The sequence below is a fragment of the Bufo bufo genome, chromosome 2 (assembly GCF_905171765.1).
Source record: "Bufo bufo chromosome 2, aBufBuf1.1, whole genome shotgun sequence".
Taxonomy (NCBI): domain Eukaryota; kingdom Metazoa; phylum Chordata; class Amphibia; order Anura; family Bufonidae; genus Bufo; species Bufo bufo.
In genome coordinates, this window is record NC_053390.1 from 1,244,254 (window position 1) to 1,255,783 (window position 11,530).

Consider the following 11,530-nt stretch of genomic DNA (forward strand, 5'->3'; position numbering starts at 1 on the left):
ATCAGGGAAGAATCCAAGAGCAAAGAGGTGAAAGGAGCACAATCTGGAGGAAAAGAGACAAAGGGGGCAGAATCAGAGGAAGGAGCGGAGGCATCAGGGAAGAATCCAAGAGGAAAGAGGTGAAAGGGGCACAATCTGGAGGAAAAGAGACAAAGTGGCAGAATCAGAGGAAGGAGCGGAGGCATCAGGGAAGAATCCAAGAGGAAAGAAGTGAATGGGGCACAATCTGGAGGAAAAGAGACAAATGGGGCAGAATCAGAGGAGGGAGCAGAGGCATCAGGGAAGAATCCAAGAGGAAAGAGGTGAAAGGGGCACAATCTGGAGGAAAAGAAACAAAGGGGGCAGAATCAGAGGAAGGAGCAGAGGAATCAGGGAAGAATCCAAGAGGAAAGAGGTGAAAGGGGCACAATCTGGAGGAAAAGAGACAAAGGGGCAGAATCAGAGGAAGGAGCAGAGGCATCAGGGAAGAATCCAAGAGCAAAGAGGTGAAAGGAGCACAATCTGGAGGAAAAGAGACAAAGGGGGCAGAATCAGAGGAAGGAGCGGAGGCATCAGGGAAGAATCCAAGAGGAAAGAGGTGAAAGGGGCACAATCTGGAGGAAAAGAGACAAAGTGGCAGAATCAGAGGAAGGAGCGGAGGCATCAGGGAAGAATCCAAGAGGAAAGAAGTGAATGGGGCACAATCTGGAGGAAAAGAGACAAATGGGGCAGAATCAGAGGAGGGAGCAGAGGCATCAGGGAAGAATCCAAGAGGAAAGAGGTGAAAGGGGCACAATCTGGAGGAAAAGAAACAAAGGGGGCAGAATCAGAGGAAGGAGCAGAGGAATCAGGGAAGAATCCAAGAGGAAAGAGGTGAAAGGGGCACAATCTGGAGGAAAAGAGACAAAAGGGGCAGAATCAGAGGAAGGAGCAGAGGAATCAGGGAAGAATCCAAGAGGAAAGAGGCAGAAAGGGCAAAATCTGGAGGAAAAGAGACAAAGGGGCAGAATCAGAGGAAGGAGCAGAGGCATCAGGGAAGAATCCAAGAGGAAAGAGGTGAAAGGGGCACAATCTGGAGGAAAAGAGACAAAGGGGGCAGAATCAGAGGAAGGAGCAGAGGCATCAGGGAAGAATCCAAGAGGAAAGAGGTGAAAGGAGCACAATCTGGAGGAAAAGAGACAAAGTGGCAGAATCAGAGGAAGGAGCGGAGGCATCAGGGAAGAATCCAAGAGGAAAGAAGTGAATGGGGCACAATCTGGAGGAAAAGAGACAAAGGGGCAGTATCAGAGGAAGGAGCAGAGGCATCAGGGAAGAATCCAAGAGGAAAGAGGTGAAAGGGGCACAATCTGGAGGAAAAGAAACAAAGGGGGCAGAATCAGAGGAAGGAGCAGAGGAATCAGGGAAGAATCCAAGAGGAAAGAGGTGAAAGGGGCACAATCTGGAGGAAAAGAGACAAAAGGGGCAGAATCAGAGGAAGGAGCAGAGGCATCAGGGAAGAATCCAAGAGGAAAGAGGCAGAAAGGGCAAAATCTGGAGGAAAAGAGACAAAGGGGCAGAATCAGAGGAAGGAGCAGAGGCATCAGGGAAGAATCCAAGAGGAAAGAGGTGAAAGGGGCACAATCTGGAGGAAAAGAGACAAAGGGGGCAGAATCAGAGGAAGGAGCAGAGGCATCAGGGAAGAATCCAAGAGGAAAGAGGCAGAAAGGGCAAAATCTGGAGGAAAAGAGACAAAGGGGCAGTATCAGAGGAAGGAGCAGAGGCATCAGGGAAGAATCCAAGAGGAAAGAGGTGAAAGGGGCACAATCTGGAGGAAAAGAGACAAAGGGGGCAGAATCAGAGGAAGGAGCAGAGGAATCAGGAAAGAATCCAAGAGGAAAGAGGTGAAAGGCGCACAATCTGGAGGAAAAGAGACAAAAGGGGCAGAATCAGAGGAAGGAGCAGAGGCATCAGGGAAGAATCCAAGAGGAAAGAGGCAGAAAGGGCAAAATCTGGAGGAAAAGAGACAAAGGGGCAGAATCAGAGGAAGGAGCAGAGGCATCAAGGAAGAATCCAAGAGGAAAGAGGTGAAAGGGGCACAATCTGGAGGAAAAGAGACAAAGGGGGCAGAATCAGAGGAAGGAGCAGAGGAATCAGGGAAGAATCCAAGAGGAAAGAGGTGAAAGGGGCACAATCTGGAGGAAAAGAGACAAAGGGGCAGAATCAGAGGACGTGACAAAGACGTCAGTTATACCCAGATATGTGCCCCCTCACAGAAGTTATACCAAATATGTGCCCCCTCACAGTAGTTATACCAGATATGTGCCCCCTCACAGTAGTTATACACAGATATGTGCCCCCTCACAGTAGTTATACCAGATATGTGCCCCCTCACAGTAGTTATACCAGATATGTGCCCCCTCACAGTAGTTAGGGACAGATGTGTGCACCCTTCACAATAGCTATGCCCAGATATGTGCCACCTTCACAATAGCTATGCCCAGATATGTGCCCCTCACAGTAATTATGGACAGATATGTGCTCCCCTTACAGTAGTAATGGCCAGATATGTGCCCCCTCACAGTAGTTATACCAGATATGTGCCCCCTCACAGTAGTTATATCTAGATATGTGCCCCCTCACAGTAGTTATACCCAGATATGTGCCCTCTCACAGTAGTTATATCCAGATATGTGCCCCCCTCACAGTAGTTATATCCAGATATGTGCCCCCCTCACAGTAGTTATATCCAGATATGTGCCCCCCTCACAGAAGTAATGGCAAGATATGTGCCCCCTCACAGTAGTTATGCCCAGATATGTGCCCCCTCACAGTAGTTATGCCCAGATATGTGCCCCCCTCACAGTAGTTATATCCAGATATGTGCCCCCCTCACAGTAGTTATGGCCAGATATGTGCCCCCCTCACAGTAGTTATGGCCAGATGTGTGCCCCCCTCACAGCAGTTATGCCCAGATATGTGCGCCCCTCACAGTATTTATATCCAGATATGTGCCCCCTCACAGTAGTTATGGACAGATGTGTGCACCCTTCACAGTAGCTATGCCCAGATATGTGCCACCTTCACAATAGCTATGCCCAGATATGTGCCCCTCACAGTAATTATGGCCAGATATGTGCTCCCCTTACAGTAGTAATGGCCAGATATGTGCCCCCTCACAGTAGTTATACCAGATATGTGCCCCCTCACAGTAGTTATATCTAGATATGTGCCCCCTCACAGTAGTTATACCCAGATATGTGCCCTCTCACAGTAGTTATATCCAGATATGTGCCCCCCTCACAGTAGTTATATCCAGATATGTGCCCCCCTCACAGTAGTTATGGCAAGATATGTGCCCCCTCACAGTAGTTATGCCCAGATATGTGCCCCCTCACAGTAGTTATGCCCAGATATGTGCCCCCCTCACAGTAGTTATATCCAGATATGTGCCCCCTTCACAGTAGTTATGGCCAGATATCTGCCCCCCTCACAGTAGTTATGGCCAGATGTGTGCCCCCCTCACAGCAGTTATGCCCAGATATGTGCGCCCCTCACAGTATTTATACCCAGATATGTGCCCCCTCACAGAAGTTATACCAAATATGTGCCCCCTCACAGTAGTTATACCAGATATGTGCCCCCTCACAGTAGTTATACACAGATATGTGCCCCCTCACAGTAGTTATACCAGATATGTGCCCCCTCACAGTAGTTATACCAGATATGTGCCCCCTCACAGTAGTTAGGGACAGATGTGTGCACCCTTCACAGTAGCTATGCCCAGATATGTGCCACCTTCACAATAGCTATGCCCAGATATGTGCCCCTCACAGTAATTATGGACAGATATGTGCTCCCCTTACAGTAGTAATGGCCAGATATGTGCCCCCTCACAGTAGTTATACCAGATATGTGCCCCCTCACAGTAGTTATATCTAGATATGTGCCCCCTCACAGTAGTTATACCCAGATATGTGCCCTCTCACAGTAGTTATATCCAGATATGTGCCCCCCTCACAGTAGTTATATCCAGATATGTGCCCCCCTCACAGTAGTTATATCCAGATATGTGCCCCCCTCACAGAAGTAATGGCAAGATATGTGCCCCCTCACAGTAGTTATGCCCAGATATGTGCCCCCTCACAGTAGTTATGCCCAGATATGTGCCCCCCTCACAGTAGTTATATCCAGATATGTGCCCCCCTCACAGTAGTTATGGCCAGATATGTGCCCCCCTCACAGTAGTTATGGCCAGATGTGTGCCCCCCTCACAGCAGTTATGCCCAGATATGTGCGCCCCTCACAGTATTTATATCCAGATATGTGCCCCCTCACAGTAGTTATGGACAGATGTGTGCACCCTTCACAGTAGCTATGCCCAGATATGTGCCACCTTCACAATAGCTATGCCCAGATATGTGCCCCTCACAGTAATTATGGCCAGATATGTGCTCCCCTTACAGTAGTAATGGCCAGATATGTGCCCCCTCACAGTAGTTATACCAGATATGTGCCCCCTCACAGTAGTTATATCTAGATATGTGCCCCCTCACAGTAGTTATACCCAGATATGTGCCCTCTCACAGTAGTTATATCCAGATATGTGCCCCCCTCACAGTAGTTATATCCAGATATGTGCCCCCCTCACAGTAGTTATGGCAAGATATGTGCCCCCTCACAGTAGTTATGCCCAGATATGTGCCCCCTCACAGTAGTTATGCCCAGATATGTGCCCCCCTCACAGTAGTTATATCCAGATATGTGCCCCCTTCACAGTAGTTATGGCCAGATATGTGCCCCCCTCACAGTAGTTATGGCCAGATGTGTGCCCCCCTCACAGCAGTTATGCCCAGATATGTGCGCCCCTCACAGTATTTATATCCAGATATGGGCCCCCTCACAGTAGTTATGGCCAGATGTGTGCCCCCTTCACATTAGCTATGCCCAGAAGTGCCCCCTTCACAGAAGCTATGCCCAGATATGTGCCCCCTTCACAGTAGCTATGCCCAGTTATGTGCCCCTCACAGTAGCTATGCCCAGATATGTGCCCCTCACAGTAGTTATGGCCAGATATGTGCCCCCCTCACAGTAATTCCACAACAGTAGTAATGGCCATATATGTGCCCCCTCACAGTAGTTATATCCAGATATGTGCCCCTTACAGTAGTTATATCCAGATATGTGCCCCCTTCACAGTAGCTATGCCCAGATGTGCCCCCTTTACAGTAGCTATGCCCAGATATGTGCCCCCTTACAGTAGTTATGCAAGATATGTGCCCCCTCACAGTAGTTATATCCAGATATGTGCCCCCCTCACAGTAGTTATGGCCAAATATGTTCCCCCTCACAGTAGTTACGGCCAGATATGTGCCCCACTCACAGTAGTTACATCCAGATATGTGTCCCCCTCACAGTAGTTATATCCAGATATGTGCCCCCTCACAGTAGTTATATCCAGATATGTGCCCCCCTCACAGTAGTTATGGCCAGATATGTGCCCCCTCACAGTAGTTATGGCCAGATATGTGCCCCCCTCACAGTAGTTATGGCCAGATGCGTGCCCCCTTCACAGTAGTTATACCCAGATATGTGCCCCCCTCACAGTAGCTCTGCCCAGATATGCCCCCCCTTCACAGTAGCTATGCCCAGATATGTGCCCCCTTCACAGTAGCTATGCCCAGATATATGCCCCCCTCACAGTAGTTATATCCCGATATGTGCCCCCCCCCCCACAGTAGTTATATCCAGATATGTGCCCCCCTCACAGTAGTTATGGCAAGTTGTGTGTCCCCTCACAGTAGTTATGCCCAGATATGTGTCCCCCTCACAGTAGTTATATCCAGATATGTGTCCCCCTCACAGTAGTTATATCCAGATATGTGCCCCCTCACAGTAGTTATGGCCAGATGTGTGCCCCTTTCACATTAGCTATGCCCAGAAGTGCCCCCTTCACAGAAGCTATGCCCAGATATGTGCCCCCTTCACAGTAGCTATGCCCAGATATGTGCCCCTCACAGTAGTTATGGCCAGATATGTGCCCCCCTCACAGTAGTAATGGCCATATATGTGCCCCCTCACAGTAGTTATATCCAGATATGTGCCCCCTCACAGTAGTTATACCAGATATGTGCCCCCTCACAGTAGTTATACCAGATATGTGCCCCCTCACAGTAGTTATATCCAGATATGTGCCCCCTCACAGTAGTTATACCTAGATATGTGCCCCCTCACAGTAGTTATACCCAGATATGTGCCCCCTCACAGTAGTTATATCCAGATATGTGCCCCCCTCACAGTAGTTATGGCCAGATATGTGCCCCCTCACAGTAGTTATGCCCAGATATGTGCGCCCCTCACAGTAGTTATGGCCAGATGTGTGCCCCCTCACAGTAGTTATGCCCAGATATGTGCCCCCCTCACAGTAGTTATATCCAGATATGTGCCCCCTCACAGTTGTTATGGCCAGATGTGTGCACCCTTCACAGTAGCTATGCCCAGATGTGCCCCCTTCACAGTAGCTATGCCCAGATATGTGCCCCCTTCACAGTAGCTATGCCCAGATATGTGCCCCCTTCACAGTAGCTATGACCAGATATGTGCCCCCCTCACAGTAGTTATGGCCAGATATGTGCCCCCTCACAGTAGTAATGGCCAGATATGTGCCCCCTCACAGTATTTATATCCAGATATGTGCCCCCTCATAGTAGTTATACCAGATATGTGCCCCCTCACAGTAGTTATACCAGATATGTCCCCTCTCACAGTAGTTATACCTCGATATGTGCCCCCTCACAGTAGTTATGCCAGATTATGTGCCCGCTCACAGTAGATATGCCCAGATATGTGCCCCCTCACAGTAGTTATGGCCAGATATGTGCCCCCCTCACAGTAGTTATATCCAAATATGTGCCCCCCTCACAGTAGTTATATCCAGATATGTGCCCCCCTTACAGTAGTTATGGCCAAATGTGTGCCCCCTTCACAGTAGCTATGCCCAGATGTGCCCCCTTCACAGTAGCTATGCCCAGATATGTGCCCCCTTCACAGTAGCTATGCCCAGATATGTGTCCCCTTCACAGTAGCTATGCCCAGAAATGTGGCCCCTGAAAGTAGTTAAGACCAGAAATGTGCCCCCCACAGTAGTTATGCCCAGATATGTGCTCCTTCACAGTATTTGTTCCCAGATATGTGCCCCCTTCACAGCAATTATACCCAGATATGTGCCCCCTTCACAGTATTTATGGCCAGATATGTGCCCTTTTCACAGTATTTATGCACAAATATGTGCCCCCTTCACAGTATTTATGCACAAATATGTGCCCCCTTCACAGTATTTATGCACAAATATGTGCCCCCTTCACAGCAGTTATGCCCAGATATGTGCCCCCTTCACAGTATTTATGCCCAAGTATGTGCCCCTTCACAGTAGCTATGCCCAGATATGTGTCCCCCTCACATAAGCTATGCCCAGATATGTGCCCCCTCACAGTAGTTATGGCCAGATATGTGCCCCATCACAGTAAGTATGGCCAGATATGTGCCCCATCACAGTAAGTATGGCCAGATATGTGCCCCATCACAGTAGCTATGGCCAGATATGTGCCCTCTCACAGTACTTATGGCCAGATATGTTTCCCCTTACAGTAGCTATGCTCCATTATGTGCCCCTCACAGTAGTTATGCCCAGTAATGTGCCCCCTTCACAGTAGCTATGCCCAGATATGTGCCCCCTCACAGTAGTTATGGCTTGATATGTGCCCCCTCACAGTAGTTATGGCCAGATATGTGCCCCCTTACAGTAGTTATGGCCAGATATGTGCCCCCCACAGTAGTTATGGCCAGATATGTTCCCCATCACAGTACGTATGGCCAGATATGTGCCCCCTCACAGTAGTTATGGCCAGATATGTGCCCCCCTCACAGTAGTTATGGCCAGATGTGTGCCCCCTCATAGTAGTTATGGCAAGATATGTGCCCCATCACAGTATTTATGGCCATATATGTGTCCACTGACAGTAACTATGCCCAGATATGTGGCCCTCACAGTAGTTATGGATAGATATGTGCCCCCCTCACAGTAGTTATATCCAGATATGTGCCCCTCACAGTAGTTATGGCCAGATATGTGCCCCCCTCAAAGTAATTATATCTAGATATGTGCCCCCCTCACAGTAGTTATGGCTAGATATGTGCCCCTTCACAGAATCTATGCCCAGATATGTGACTCCTTCACAGTAGCTATGCCAAGATATGTAGCCCCTTCACAGTAGCTATGTCCAGATATGTGCCCCCTCACAATAGTTATGGCCAGATATGTGCCCCCTCACAGTAGCTATGGCCAGATATGTGCCCCTCACAGTAGTTATGCCCAGATATGTGCCCCCTTACAGTAGTTATGTCCAGATATTTTCCCCTCACAGTACTTATGCCCAGATATGTGCCCCTCACAGTAGCTATGCCCAGATATGTGCCCCCTCACAGTAGTTATGTCCAGATATTTGCCCCTCACAGTACTTATGCCCAGATATGTGCCCTTCACAGTAGCTATGTCCAGATATGTGCCTCCTCACAGTAGTTATGCCCAGTTATGTGCCCCCTCGCAGTAGTTATGCCCAGATATGCGTCCGTCACAGTAGTTATGCCCAGATATGTTCCCCCTTTACAGTAGTCATGGTCAGATAAGTGCCCCCTCACAGTAGTTATGGTCAGATATGTGCCCCCTCACAGTAGCTATGACCAGATATGTGCCTCCTCACAGTAGTTATGCCCAGATATGCGCCCGTCACAGTAGTTATGCCCAGATATGTTCCCCCTTTACAGTAGTTATGGTCAGATAAGTGCCCCCTCACAGTAGTTATGGTCAGATATGTGCCCCCTCACAGTAGCTATGACCAGATATGTGCCTCCTCACAGTAGTTATGCCCAGATATGCGCCCGTCACAGTAGTTATGCCCAGATATGTTCCCCCTTTACAGTAGTTATGGTCAGATAAGTGCCCCCTCACAGTAGTTATGGTCAGATATGTGCCCCCTCACAGTAGCTATGACCAGATATGTGCCTCCTCACAGTAGTTATGGCCAGATATGTGCCTCATCACAGTAAGTATGGCCAGATATGTGCCCCCTCACAGTAGTTATGCCCATATATCTGCCTCCTCACAGTAGTTATGGCCAGATATGTGCCCTGTTCTGCCTCTCCAATCTAAGCATTGAAAGTGTGATCTCTGTAACTTACAATTCTGCTGAGATAGCGGTAACCATCAATCTTAGGTGAATTGGCTGACAGTGACTCGATCCAAATGACACCTTGTAGATCGTGAAGAAGTTTATTCCAAACTGTGCAGATCATACACCGATGAACAAATGGATAGGTCAAAAAATCATGCTGTGAGCAGCTAACAGAGCAAGTAGCTGAGATGAGGGGTGAAGCCAGAATGAAGAAGAGGGGAGGAGACAAGAGAGAGAGCAGGAGCTAGGGGAAGAGAGAAGGGACACACATAATGAAAAGGCAAACCATGCATGTGTAACATGATATGCCCCATCACAGTAGTTATGGCCAGATATGTGCCCCATCAGAGTAGTTATGCCCAGATATGTGCCCCTTCACAGTATTTATACCAGATATGTTCTCCTCACAGTAGTTATGCCCAGATATGTGCCCCTTACAGTATTTATACCAGATATGTGCCCCATCACAGTAGTTATGGCCAGAAATGTGCCCCATCACAGTAGTTATATCCAGATATGTTCCCCTCACAGTAGTTATGGCCAGATATGTGCCCCATCAGAGTAGTTATGCCCAGATATTGGCCCCCTCACAGTATTTATACCAGATATGTTCCCCTCACAGTAGTTATGCCCAGATATGTGCCCCTTACAGTATTTATACCAGATATGTGCCCCATCACAGTAGTTATGCCCAGATATGTTCCCCCTTTACAGTAGTTATGGTCAGATAAGTGCCCCCTCACAGTAGTTATGGTCAGATATGTGCCCCCTCACAGTAGCTATGACCAGATATGTGCCTCCTCACAGTAGTTATGCCCAGATATGCGCCCGTCACAGTAGTTATGCCCAGATATGTTCCCCCTTTACAGTAGTTATGGTCAGATAAGTGCCCCCTCACAGTAGTTATGGTCAGATATGTGCCCCCTCACAGTAGCTATGACCAGATATGTGCCTCCTCACAGTAGTTATGGCCAGATATGTGCCTCATCACAGTAAGTATGGCCAGATATGTGCCCCCTCACAGTAGTTATGCCCATATATCTGCCTCCTCACAGTAGTTATGGCCAGATATGTGCCCTGTTCTGCCTCTCCGATCTAAGCATTGAAAGTGTGATCTCTGTAACTTACAATTCTGCTGAGATAGCGGTAACCATCAATCTTAGGTGAATTGGCTGACAGTGACTCGATCCAAATGACACCTTGTAGATCGTGAAGAAGTTTATTCCAAACTGTGCAGATCATACACCGATGAACAAATGGATAGGTCAAAAAATCATGCTGTGAGCAGCTAACAGAGCAAGTAGCTGAGATGAGGGGTGAAGCCAGAATGAAGAAGAGGGGAGGAGACAAGAGAGAGAGCAGGAGCTAGGGGAAGAGAGAAGGGACACACATAATGAAAAGGCAAACCATGCATGTGTAACATGATATGCCCCATCACAGTAGTTATGGCCAGATATGTGCCCCATCAGAGTAGTTATGCCCAGATATGTGCCCCTTCACAGTATTTATACCAGATATGTTCTCCTCACAGTAGTTATGCCCAGATATGTGCCCCTTACAGTATTTATACCAGATATGTGCCCCATCACAGTAGTTATGGCCAGAAATGTGCCCCCTCACAGTAGTTATATCCAGATATGTTCCCCTCACAGTAGTTATGGCCAGATATGTGCCCCATCAGAGTAGTTATGCCCAGATATGTGCCCCTTACAGTATTTATACCAGATATGTGCCCCATCACAGTAGTTATGGCCAGATATGTGCCCCATTGCAGTAGTTATGCCCAGATATGTGCCCCTTACAGTATTTATACCAGATATGTTCACTCACAGTAGTTATGGCCAGATATGTGCCCCATCACAGTAGCTATGCCTAGATATGTGCCCCCTCACAGTAGTTATACCCAGATATGTGCCCCTTACAGTATTTATACGAGATATGTGCCCCATCACAGTAGTTATGCCCAGATATGTGCCCCTTACAGTATTTATACCAGATATGTTCCCCTCACAGTAGCTATGCCAAGATATGTACCCCCTTCACAGTAGCTATGTCATGATATGTGCCCCCTCACAATAGTTATGGCCAGATATGTGCCCCCTCACAGTAGCTATGGCCAGATATGTGCCCCTCACAGTAGGTATGCCCAGATATGTGCCCCCTTACAGTAGTTATGTCCAGATATTTGCCCCTCACAGTACTTATGCCCAGATATGTGCCCCTCAAAGTAGCTATGCCCAGATATGTGCCCCTCACAGTAGCTATGCCCAGATATGTGCCCCCTCACAGTAGTTATGTCCAGATATTTGCCCCTCACAGTACTTATGCCCAGATATGTGCCCTTC